The sequence below is a fragment of the Rattus norvegicus genome, chromosome 2 (assembly GCF_036323735.1).
Source record: "Rattus norvegicus strain BN/NHsdMcwi chromosome 2, GRCr8, whole genome shotgun sequence".
Taxonomy (NCBI): domain Eukaryota; kingdom Metazoa; phylum Chordata; class Mammalia; order Rodentia; family Muridae; genus Rattus; species Rattus norvegicus.
In genome coordinates, this window is record NC_086020.1 from 229,967,962 (window position 1) to 229,980,449 (window position 12,488).

Consider the following 12,488-nt stretch of genomic DNA (forward strand, 5'->3'; position numbering starts at 1 on the left):
GCTTGGGTACAGATGGGAGGACGGCTCGGCAGTTTGAGAAACGAGGGAGCACACGGATTAGATTTGCTTCCCGTGGGATCTGGATGTTGGGCAGAGCGTGGTGTCATAATGGGGCAGGCTAATCGGGCAGAGCCGACCCCGAGATCCACCTTCCAGAGCCGATCTGATTGGCCGAGGGCTTGGCTCGGTGTTGCCGCGGCTGGTCTGTGCCGTGCTCAGCGTGTATCTCCTTGCACCATCTCCGGCTTTGTGTAGGATGCAGATGCCGTGGTGTGTGGCTCTGTAATGTGCACGTAAATAACACGTCCTGCATGCTCCTCTCCGGCAGTAAAGCGCTCCCTTTGCATAATGGGCTGGCCAAGTGGGCGTGAGGGGTGGAGGGATTTATTTCTCTGTGTATCCTTGTGGAATAACTAGTCATCAGTCAACATATGTTTCGGCGTGCGTGTGCCTCACGTCTTCCCTCTTTAAAGGGGTGACACACAGCGGGCCGGGTTTTAGGAACCCTCGGAGACATGCAAAGGAGAGAAGGTGTGGAAGACCTGTTTTACTGGCTAAGCAGGTGAGCCGCTGCTTGCACACCGGCTTCAAACCGTGCTCTGCTTGGCACTGCCTTGTGCGGGGCGCCTATTGTAATCAGGTTGGGACCCTACTCTTTTGTTTTGGTTCTTTACTGCGACCTTACAAACGTGTTCAGCAACCAGACAAAGAGTTCTCTAGGACAAGGGGGGAAATGGTTCGTTGGTTGGTTGGTTGGCACTGGTTGGCAGACCATGTTATTTTTCAGCCCACCTCTTCCCATCCGGTCGCCTTCCTCCCTGGCACCCCTCTCTCCGTGGGAGGTAAAGATGGTGGCCGTCCGTGGGGGATATCCCCAAGTTTCTGCGAGGTAAACAAATGATCCAGTGGTCTGAATCCAGAACGTTTTAATCTGGACTCCCCTTAATTGTGGCTGTTTGCCGTAGACACACACAACTGTGAGAATAGTTGTAGATATGCCTATGTTCTGAACCCTCCCCGCCCCCACCTCACTCACCCGCTTATTTTCTCTCAGAGTGGCTGTGTGTGTTTTTGAAAGGAAAGCAAGTGGACTTTGTGTCAGCGTGTCATCTGTCCTCAGGACTGGACCAGATTGATGAGGGAGTGTGGGAATAAATACCATATACAGTCATTCATAGGCAGTTTTGTTTTTTTGTGTCAATGGTAATAAATGATTCCTGGGAGCCCCCCCCCCTCCCCTGCACTCCCCTGCTGCAAACAGAGCAAGAGGAAATGCGTTTCTTTCTTTTTTTCTTTTGCTTCTCTCCTGGACCCTTTCTGGAAATGTTTAAAAGTGGTGGGTAGGCATGTTGCCCGTTGAGGTATTCTGATGGCGTTGAACTTCGAGAGGCTAGGGCCGGTCACATGGGACTGCAGGGGTGGTGCGCGCGCGCGCCCAGGCCTCTTCATTCTGCTCGAACACTTCCAAAAGTTGCACATTTCAGCTACCAGGCAACAAAAAGCACCCACGGGCTTTCTCTGCAGTTTCATAGCAGGGAGTGAAAAGGAAATAAAAAGGATTGGGGGCCGTTTCCCTGGCAGTTTGGTGTAATTTTGTAGAGAGCACAAAGGCAAATTTAGCCCTGTCTCTGGATTAGGCTGCAGCAGAACCCCTGAACTGTGGGAGAGCCTCAACCAAATTGCAAATTGCTTGCACGGAGAGTTCCAGAATAGGGCCCACATCTTGTGTGATTCTGAAGTATTCCTGTGGGCTGGCCGTAGGTAGTTCTGTGGCGAGTTGTAGATCTGGCCCAGGCTGAGAAACTGAAGGACCAACCCTGGGTAGCATCGCCAAGTAGGTGTCTACTTCGGAGAGTCCTTTACTCTCCCTGCCCTTCCAGTGCTGAGGGCCACCTTCATCATGTTTTCCGTACTGCTCACCGTCTCCAAATGACCTCATGTTTAAATGTCCCATTTTATCAGGGCCAGTGGGCTCTAGCAGAAATCCACAGGAAAACGCCCAAGTTATAATTAAAGCAATCCACACTAAAATGTTAGTGACCGGAGATCTGGCAGCAGCTGCTGCAAAAAAAACAAAAACAAAAACAAAACAAACAAACAAAAAAACCGTGCACACTTCTGTCTTCAGCCACCAACTTGCCGGTGACTGCCCGAAATAGCAGAATTGACACTTCAGCTGTACAGTTCTGAAGGGGGACTTGGTGACAGAGACCAGGGGCTCCCGAGCTTTTCGTCTTCACATTGACGTGCAGACTAAATTCGAAATTCATTGAAGGCATTTGAACGTAATAGTTCTTGTAAAAATAAAAAGGAACGCGCAGTGGCAGCTGTGACAGCGGGGATCTCTTGCTAATCGGCACTTTGACTGTGCTAGTCAGTTAACGGCCCTGGGCCTTCGCGCCTCGGCTCTTAGAATGAAGGATTTGGTTGAATTGTGAGGTTCTCTCTGTTTCTAACAAAGACTTTGTTGAGTTCTAATATGCAAGATGAAATCTCAGGGATGAGCCTAGTCTGTAATGACAAAGACATGTACTGGAGACTTGCCTGCTAGAGACGTTCCTTTACTGGACATGCTCACGGACTAATTCGTTTTTCATTTCTTCCTCTATGATTTTTCTTTTTCACTTAAAAAAAAAAAAAAACCCTTTCGCTGAGCTTTCCTGGCTTGTTGAGTTATTGGTATGACACGTGTATTTCCCTATCTCTACCATGACTCTCAAGTGTGACACTCTGAGTCATTAGCTATATTTTTATTATTAGAATTACAGCTTCATGTGTAAGATCCTAGTTCTTTTATATAACAGTGCTGATATTGTGAGTAAGAAAGTCAACATCTTGTACAGATTCCTTTCTTGTTAGTTAGCACAGGGTGGTGGGGGAAACCTTGTTTTTCTTGCTCTATATTGGAAGAACTCAAGCCAGCAGGAATTGATTTTGTTGAGGGTGTCACCAGAGGAAAGACGTGTCTCAGAAACACTGAGTTGTCTTTGGGGCGGAGGAGAGAAGGGAAGAGGGGTTTGTTTTAAGGTCAGTCCTTTGGGGAGTTAACTCCTCTATCCCGTCACTGACCGTTTGTAGATGTTTTGTTCTGGACCTTGACACTTAACTGCTTCTGAGAAAGTAAGTGGATGCCAACACCGTGGTTATTTATTGCTGTGTAACAAGCCCCCGGACTTTAGAATTTCAAGACAAAACCTCATTATTATAGTTCATAACTCTGTGAGTCGGCTACTCATAGGGATAATTCTAATCTAGGGCCCCTGTGCAGTTGCTGCGAGCTGTGGCTGGAGTTTTTCTGACGTCTCCTTGGGGTGGGGAACCAGGGCCGGTGCTCACCTGTGATGGCTCAGCTGTGGTTGTCAGCTAGAGCACGGCACATGGATTCTCTGAGACTGAAGCAGCTTCCAGGCAGTTTAACTGGACTGCCATTTGGCACATTAGTCAAAGTCCTCATGGAGTCTGTTCAGTTGTAAGTTCCATCTTCGATAGGGACGTGTCAAGGTCACTTTGTAGAAGGTTATGTGGTGGGCTGGTTAGTTTCATGTCCACAAACCGCAGTTATCTGAAAGGAGAGGATCTCAACTGAAGAAATGCCCCATAAGGTCCCGCTGTAGGGCATTTTCTTAATTAGTGGTTGGTGTGGGAGGGCACAGCCCATTGTGGGTGGCGCTATTCTTAGGCTAGAGGTCCTAAAAGCAGGTTGAGCAAGCCATGATGAGCAAGCCAGTTAGCAGCACCCCTCCATAGCCTCTGCGTCAGCTCCTGCCTCCAGCCTCCTGCCCTCTTTGAGTTCCCACCCTCACTGCTTTTGCTGAATGGTTATATGGAACTGTAAGAGAAATAAATTCTTCCTACCCTTAGATGTTTTTTTGGTGGTAGTGTTTTATCACAGCAATAGTTACCCCAACTAAGACATGTGGATTTCAGCCATCGGTGGGAAATGATTTATTAGAAAATGTTGATGGATTGGCCGGCAGAAACCTTGAGTTAGTTGGTGGGACCACTGGATACTTTGTTCTCCTTGGTGTCCAGGACTGGAATGGCTGTTGGCTGCAGCCTCTTTGGTGGGCTTTGAGAGACTGCTTTGTGTTGCAGGTGGAGGGTTCTCCAGAGATGACAAGAAGTTGCATGTGGTTTGTTTCCACGGGGCTTACATTCCAAGAGGAGGGAGATTCAAGGAATCTTGGGTGTCGAATTGGGGCATCAAGTAGGATGCCTTATTTTATGATTCAGTATAACTTTCTAGATGTTCTGGAATGATGGTACATCAGCCATGTATAAGTCATAATTTTTGTTTTAATTTGCTAGGCATCTGTTTGCTTCGACGGCAACCATATGGGAGTCTAAATTGCCTTTTGAATTTCAGGGAGAGAGGGTAGGAAGAAAGCTAAACGTGGCTGTGGAAGTATCACGTAGGGAAGGTGTGCAGACCTCAGAGGGGAGAGCCAAGACGAAGCCAGTGTCTTGCCTCTTCCGGTGGTTCACTGTGGGGCTGATACATTCTCACCGGGTGATGTGCCAATGGCAAGACTTGGAAACCAGTTAACATTCTGCCTTGCATAAAAGTTGCAACTGGGGGCTGGGTTGGTTGGGTCTCTCTGTCCCAACGTTCAGATCGGCTTGTCTTTCCTTACAACAGGTGAAAGCAGTGTGTTCTTTTCATTTCTAGGTGGGGGTCTTGCTATTTAACCCAGTGTGGTCTCTAATTTTGGCTCATGCGATATTCTCCAGCCCCTCCCTCGAGTGGCCGAGGCCTTAGGTACAATTGGCTGTGCCTAGAACCGTGTGTGTTTTCAAAAACCCCAGCTCTACAATTAGGATGTCCTTTTTAAAAGCCAGTAAACGTATCTGACAAAAGCATATGGTGATATTTTTTGTGACCATTAAAAGAAATTGGAGCACAGAGATGTGAAATGGCTCTGGTGGTGTTGGAACGTTCGCAGGGTTCGCTCTGGGAGTGTTAAGTCTATTCTGTAGCTAGAGCCCCAGTTTCTCAGTCGGAAACTTATTTTAGAAGATGCTTGTTATTCTAAAATTAAACATCAAGTAAGTCATTTACATCTGTTCATAATTGAAAAGTGATAAAGTTTTTTTTTTTGCATATGCCACAATTAACACCACCCACAAGCACACACACACACACAAGAGTTTAGGATGAAATGTTCTTAAAGAGTATGCTAGGATAATAAATTATTATGTGGTCTGTTGAAGAATTCATAAATGACAATTAGGGTATTAACGAGGGTATTCTTGAGTCACATGTTTATTTCTGTGCATAATACTGACTGCCTTCAAACGACTAACTTCAGAATTCTAACTTTTTGCCCTGAGTGGGATGATGGGGGCCTCCTGTATGGAGAGCGTCTCTCAGTTGTTTCCTTAAGCCTCGCGTGTCGTGTGTTGTCTGGAACGCGCAGGTATTTAACAACTGCTTGATGAATGAATGAGTTCCAGAATGTTGAGAAAGCCCATGGATTAATCTTTCTAGTCAGGGAAGCCTCTTCTTCCACAACAGGTAGCCAGCATCTAAGGGGAATCTGTGTTTGCAACGTTTGGTTAGAGTTGTGTCTGTCTTCAAGCAAGATGTAACGTCTCTCTGAAATTTTCAGCCTCCTAATTTACCCTTGACCTTTCTCTTTTAATTAAAAATATTTAAATTTTTTTATGTATATGGGAACTACTTTGCTTGCATGTATGCCCGCATTCCTGGTTCCCGCAGAAGCCCAAAGAGGATGTTGGATCCCTTGGAACCAGAGTTCCAATGGTTGTGAGCCACCGTGTGGGTGCCAGTGCTTTGAACCTCAGAGCCATCTCTCTGGCCCCCTGGTGCTGACCTTTCCCTTGAATTTGAACACATACAGGAAAGGTTGGAGGGGACAGTGATAACGTTTTCTACTTCAGACCCGTTATTCATGCACTTTTAAGTTTCCCGGCTTGTCTTTACCATGGTCAAGGGCAGGGTTGTCCACCTGATGGCTCTCACGAACACAGTGTGAATTTTGTCTGGAAGGGTTTTTCTCTCCTTGATAGCCACAGTTCCACCATGAAAGCTAGGAAATCACTCCCACTCCTTGGGTCTCCTTCACTCTCCCAGTCTCAATAGTGCCATTTAAAGGGAAGGAGTTCAGGCCAGGATGACGCTCCTGTCAGGCTCTATCTGTTGAGTCTCCTTCAGCCCTTCTATCCCTGAGTGAGCTTGGTAATGAACAGCGGGGCTGGCCACTTTCTGTGTGGGTTGCCTATGGATGGCTCTTCATGCGGAGGCTCTGGCTGTGTGCCCTGGGGCGGTAGAGTCCAGGAGGGATGCCCGCTCCTAAGGCGTCTGTCTCAGCAGGCGGCAGTGGTTTTTGCGTCAGATGTTTTATCTGCCAAGCCTCTCTACGCACCTACCTACCTTTGTTGCTTTGGCAACCCCTCTTTGGCAAGTCACTTTGAAGCTATACAGTAGCCCATTTCTCCTTGACTTTGTGTGGGTAATTAATGTATGTCGGCGGCAGCAACTTACGGCTTCTTCTTTTCCGTCTTTGTATGTTTCTTAAACCCTGCTTCTCTTAAAAGTTGCTTCTGTAAGGTATTTGGTCACAGAGATAAGAAAAGTAACTAACCCTTTGCTCCTTTTTAATTAATTACATCCCAGTTGCTGCCCTCCCAAGCCCCTACTTCACATGTTCCCTCCTCCCATCTCTTCCCCTTCTCCTCTGAGAGAGTAGCCCCTCTTCCCCACGTCCCCCCAGACCTGAGTACATCAAGTCCCTGAAGGGTTAGGCACATCCTCTCCCACTGAGGGCAAACAAGGCAGCCCTCTTGGGGAATGGATTCCACAGACAGGCAGCAGCTTTAGGGATAGCCCCGCTCTAATTGTTGGGGGACCCTCATGGAGATTGAACTGCACATCTGCTACATATGTACTGGGGGCCTCGATCCAGCCTGTGTGTGCTCTTTGGTTGGTGGCTCAGTCTCTGAGAGCTCCTAAGGGTCTGGGTTAGTTGACCCTATTGGTCTTCCTGTGGAGTTCCTATCTCCGTTAGGGTCTTCAGTCCTTCCCCCAGCTCTTCCATAAGAGTGCCCAACTTTGGTCCAATGTTTAGCTGTAAGTATCTGCATCTGTTTCAGCCAGCTCCTGGAGAGAGCTTCTCACAGGACAGGTTTTGCTAAGCTTCTGTTTGCAAGCATGTCAAAATATCGTTAATAGTTCGTGTCTGGGATTGGTATCTGCCCACGGGATGGACCTCTGGTTGGGCCGCTTCTTGGTTGGTTATTCCTTCAGCTTCTGCTCCACCTTTCGGATGCCCTGCATTTCCTTTAGACAGGACAGATTTTGGGTCAAACTTTGTGGGTTGGGTTGGTGCCCTTATCCCTGCTCTGGGGGTCCTGCCTGGCTACAGGAGGTGGCCTCCTTAGGTTCCATATCCCCACTGTTATGTGTCTCTTGGCTAAGGTCATCCAAACTGAGTCCTGGGAGTCTCCCCTATCCCAGGTTAGGACTCGTAGAGATTCCCCTCAGCTCCCCATCCCCAGCAGCTGTGGTTTACATTTATACTCCTGGCCTTCTGGCCCTCTCTCCTGTCTGTCCCAGTACCTGATCCTGCCCCCCAGCCAGTGCACAGGCATCCTGGACCCACAGCCCTTCACTCTCATGGAACATTCCTCTTCCTATGGCACGAGTTCTAGGCTCCTGAAACACCCTTCTGTTGCCTGCACCTTTATAAGAATGAGCCTCGGTTGGTCCTATCCAGACATTTATATGCCTCCCCTGTGGTCCTTCCTTATTTAAAAATAGCTGTTGGGGGTTGGGGATTTAGTTCAGTGGTAGAGCGCTTGCCTAGGAAGCGCAAGGCCCTGGGTTCAATCCCCAGCTCCGAAAAAAAGAACCAAAAAAAAAAAAAAAAAAAAAGCTGTGATGCCACTTCTGAAGCTATTTCTCATCTTTGGAGGATCCCAGGTCCTCTTTGTATCTCATGGACGGACAGGCTGTGCTCTGGCCTGGTCACAGCCTCTGGTCATGACATTCTGCCCAAAGTCTCATTTGCATGTGCTTTCCTTAATGTAGGGATCAGAATGGACCGTGTTTTCCACGAGTCATTGAGTGCCTCTAGAGGGCTGTTACCCTTGAGCTCTCCCCTTCTACACAGAGCCGAGTCTTGAGACAGAAGCCTCTACTGTGCTGATTCAGCCTGGAAGAAGTCTCTCTCACATTAGAGAGTGGTGTTTAGTTACTCATCTGGAAGGCCGGGCATCTGCATGTCAGAGCCACCATCGTGTGTTAAATGAGATTATACATGGGGAAGCACTTGGTAAAAGGCAAATCTCCCAGTGTAAACATTAGTTGTTAACCTAGGCTAAGCTGTACCCATATCCCAACAGCCAGGGAATGTTGCTGGCTCAGGTTGAATTTCTAGCGAGTTAAATAAACCTTCTGTCTTCTTTTCAAGTGAATGTCTGCTAAGTCTATCCACCCAGGGTGGACCCTAACCTCTGAAGCCTTAACTCCCCTCCAGTTTTCCATTCGTACATGGTATTGCATGGATCTCCTGCTTAAGTGGTTATTATGCCCCATTGCCTTTCAAACTAGGCAGCGCCCGAGAGTGTCCTTCAGAGCCATAGGTGTGTTCTACACTGGGGAGGTTGAGCAGGTGCGCCTCTCTCTCCAGAGAAGCATGGCAGTTCTTTTTATTATTCTGGAATTCCATCAGGTGTTTTTTTCTTGGAGGTGGGTGTTGTCAGCCCCCTAGCGCTTGACAAGATGCTTGAGGTAGGTAGCTAACTGACTGAGGAGGATGAAGGGGTTCTGACTCACAGCCCAGAGGTCCCTGGTTCTGTGGTTCTGTTGCTTTGGGTCTAACAAAGCACAGCACATCACCATGGTAGGAGTGTGTAGAGGAAGGAGCTACTCCTGCCATGGTAGTTGAGTCATAGATAGAGGGCAAAGAAGGGTCATGGTTCAGGATCGAGGGCCATGGTTATGCCTCCAGTGACCCGACTTCCTCCAGAGGAGCCTTTGTTTAAAGGCTCCACCTCCCCTCAGTAGCACAGAAGTTGCACCAAAGACTGTTGTGCTTGATGTGGTACAGATCACAGCAAAGCGTTCCTGCTTAAATGAGAAGAAAGGGGGGGGGGAGGAAGAGGAGGAGGAAGAAGAAGGGAAAGAAAGCATTCTAGTCATTAGAAGTCCATGGGGTGAATGACTAAGGTATGTTTTAAAAAATTGGCGTAGGTACGGAGGCTGTAGCCTACTGGTGGCATTCTCGCTCGGTACGCACAGGGTCCTGGCTTGTGTCCCCTTCAGTGACAAAAATCAGTAGATGGTTAGATGACATCCCTAGATGACAGGGAGTTAGTAAGTCTATAAATACATTAAACAATGGTGCTCAGATGGAATTTTCTCTCCCAGTGTCCATTGTGGGGATGAGGCTTCCATTGGACGAATTGCAATTTTGCTATCTTTTGGACGCCAGAAAGCTAGAAAACCTCCCAAGTTTTCATTGGGGGAATCTGGCTCAGGAGGTCCAGACAGGGTATAATTGGTGGAATCAGTGTTGTATTAAAAAATAAAAGAGACTTACAGATGACTCGGATAACCAGGCTGTGGTTTATTTTTCTAGGTGGGAGAGATGTGTGTTGACCCTCCCCTTCCGATTCTGAAAGGGGCAGACCCTATCGAAGGGAGATCGATCACACCAGCTCAGGAAACTGCTGTTGTTCACTCACTGGGATAAAAAAAAATGTAGCCCAGTTAATCCCGCAAGGAATTTCTTATTAATCCAAAAGTGCCAGTTTATTTTTAAACCCGTGGGCCCTGAAAACAAAAACGAGAGCACGTCTTTAAAGAGAGCGTGTGCTGCCTCCAGGGGTTTGCCAACCAGCAGGGCCATAGAGGGAAGGGAGCCAGTCAGAGCAGGCAGGGTAGAAAGCTCTGCCCTGGTCTGTGGGGTCTGTGTGTGCAACCGATTGATCCTCCCTCTGGAGCACCAACCTCCCAGCCTTCCAGCCACAGCAGCTCTTCCTGCCAACTGCCACATCCTGGGCTGCCCAGCCGTCTGACCCGGAGAGCACTCTCTTCAGAGGGAGGCCAGTCAACAGTGAGGCCAGTGAGATGCCTTGACAGAGGTGACCCTGCTGCAGGGCATGGAAGCCCAGGTCCAGATCCAGTCCATCGGTATGGCCGGCAGGACAGGTGCTGGCAAAGCAACCATGGGAGGCAGATTTGATGCCTCAGTTTTCTTTGCAAAGAAGTTTCAATGCATCATATCCAGAGCATTCTGCATAGAGGAGGTACCCCTCCCTCCCTCCCTCCCTCCCTCCCTCCCTCCCTCCCTCCCTCCCTCCCTCTCTCCTTCTTTGCCCTTTTCCACCACCCCAGTTTGTTTCTTCCTTCCCCTACCCCCTTAAAAATTGTGTGTTTTGGTTATAGCCAGGTACCCAAAGTGAAGATATCTTGAAAAAGTTGAAATTTCGAATAAAAAAATCTCCATCATCCCAGATATTTCACGGAGGCCAGACTGACTCCTAAAATAGAAAACAAATAAAAAGCCTAAAATCAGAGTGGCTCACAGAATTATCCCTGCGATACTGTCCATGTGTGTGCATGTGTGTGTGTGTGCATGTGTGTGTGCAGAGGATTGCTAATTATGAATTGTGGGTTATAATTTAAAAATGTATAATCACCAATCTTATTAGCAGAGTAGTTTCAGGAGTGCGTGGTAGGACAGTTTGCCACTCACTGCAGGCAGGGCGATACTCCGACCGCTTCCAGCAAGGGTTTACTGTCTAGCTGTAGATTGCATGACATAGGCTCATCTACTTGCCCAAACGTTCCTTCTAAATTACTCTTGGCACCAAGGCTTGAATTTCTAAAAATCTGGAGGGAACAGCTGGTGCTCTAATAAATATTCAGGCCAGCTATTTTAATGCTTTGCACTCAATTAAGTAGTCCTGATAAAAGAGGAGCCGTTGCCCTAAGCATTTCTCAAAGAATAATGTTTTGCTTCTAACGAAAAAGTTTCCCCCAGCGTTAATGTTTCTCCCAAGCAACCTTAAAACTTGGTTGCGTCCAGTAGGTCTGTTACCCATTCATGATGTTGGTTGCGTCCAGTAGGTCTCTTAACCCATTCATGATGAGGGCCAGTCCTGGGGTCAGCACTTCCTTGTTCCGTGTCTTTTAACTGATGATGACCGTAGGCCACTTATTCACTTTCTAGGGAAATTCTTGGTCCTTGTTTTTTTTTTTTTTGAGATGGTCTGTTCTGACTGGCCTTGAACTCACGACTCTTCTGCCTTAGCATCCCACGTGCTGAGATTGCTGACGTGTGCCACCACATCCAGCTTGGGAGAATTGTTTACATGACATAGCTTTACACAGAAACCCATAGCGAATCTTGGCCTAGGCACCTGGTGCTCTTGGGTGATGTGGAGTTTGCTGTTACGAGTTTGGGCTTCAAGAATGTGGTAATTTTTCTTCTACTCCATTACAGCTTTAGGACCTTAGATCAATTCTCTACTTGCTGGTGAGGTCCTTAGTTTCTTTTGCAAAATGGCACATTTAGTAGTAGTTTTAATATTATTTTTAGTGCTAGGACCTGCATTTGAATGCAGTATTTCACACGTGCTAAGCAAGCAAGCAAGCAAGCAAGCAAGCAAGCAAGCAAGCGTCTTGCCATCAGGATGTATCCCCAGCAATTTATACACCCCTTCACCCCTGTTTTGAGACATAGTCTCACTGTGTATCCTGCCTAGTCTGAACCTTACTGTGTAGACCATACTGGGCTTGAACTCACAGAGATCTGTCTGCCTCTGCCTCCTGTGTTCTGGGATTAAAGGAGTGCACCACCCACTGGTTAATTAATATTCTTAACAGGACTATTGAAACCTACAATCTATCTCACATGAGGATGAGAGGAAAGTTGTGTGTAAGCTGCCTGGAATGTTCTATCTGTATTAGTAATTATTACTCTTTTCTCAACCCCATCATGTCTTTTGATGGTTTTCCATCCCTTCTTCAGAACCATTAAGATCATGGACCACTGTAACATATATTTTTTGTTCTCTGTAATGTTCTGTTTGTATAAGTGTATTCCCAGAATAACTGAGGAGAAATAGATCTAGCACATGTTCTCACTGTTCCTCATACTGTCCTGGGTAGACTAAAATTCTAATCATGAAGACCAGGCCATGAATTCATAGCTGTTGTTTATTTACTGCTAATTTCTTACTTCCGGTACCCAGTGAATTCATTACCTTCTTATTGCTATGACCAAATGCCTGTGAGAGGCAGTTAAAGGAAGAGAGATTTATTTTTGCTCACATTTCAAAGTCCATCATGGTGAGGAAGGCGTGTTTATGTCTGGGTGATCACCTGGCTAGACCTCCTCCCATTTTGAGGTGGAGAAAGTGGCATGCTGGCCCTTGTGTTTTCTAGGTGATCCAGTCAACTTGACAACAAGGATGAACTGTCACAGCTGGTTAGAGCGAACCTTCATTTTCTTTGCAAA

General features: G+C 47.2%; 1 protein-coding gene across 2 annotated transcripts in view; it reads left to right on the forward strand.

The window, feature by feature from the left end:
• Nucleotides 1-12,488, forward strand: part of Tspan5 (tetraspanin 5) — a 171,492-nt gene that overhangs the window by 441 nt on the left and 158,563 nt on the right. The window lies entirely within an intron of this gene.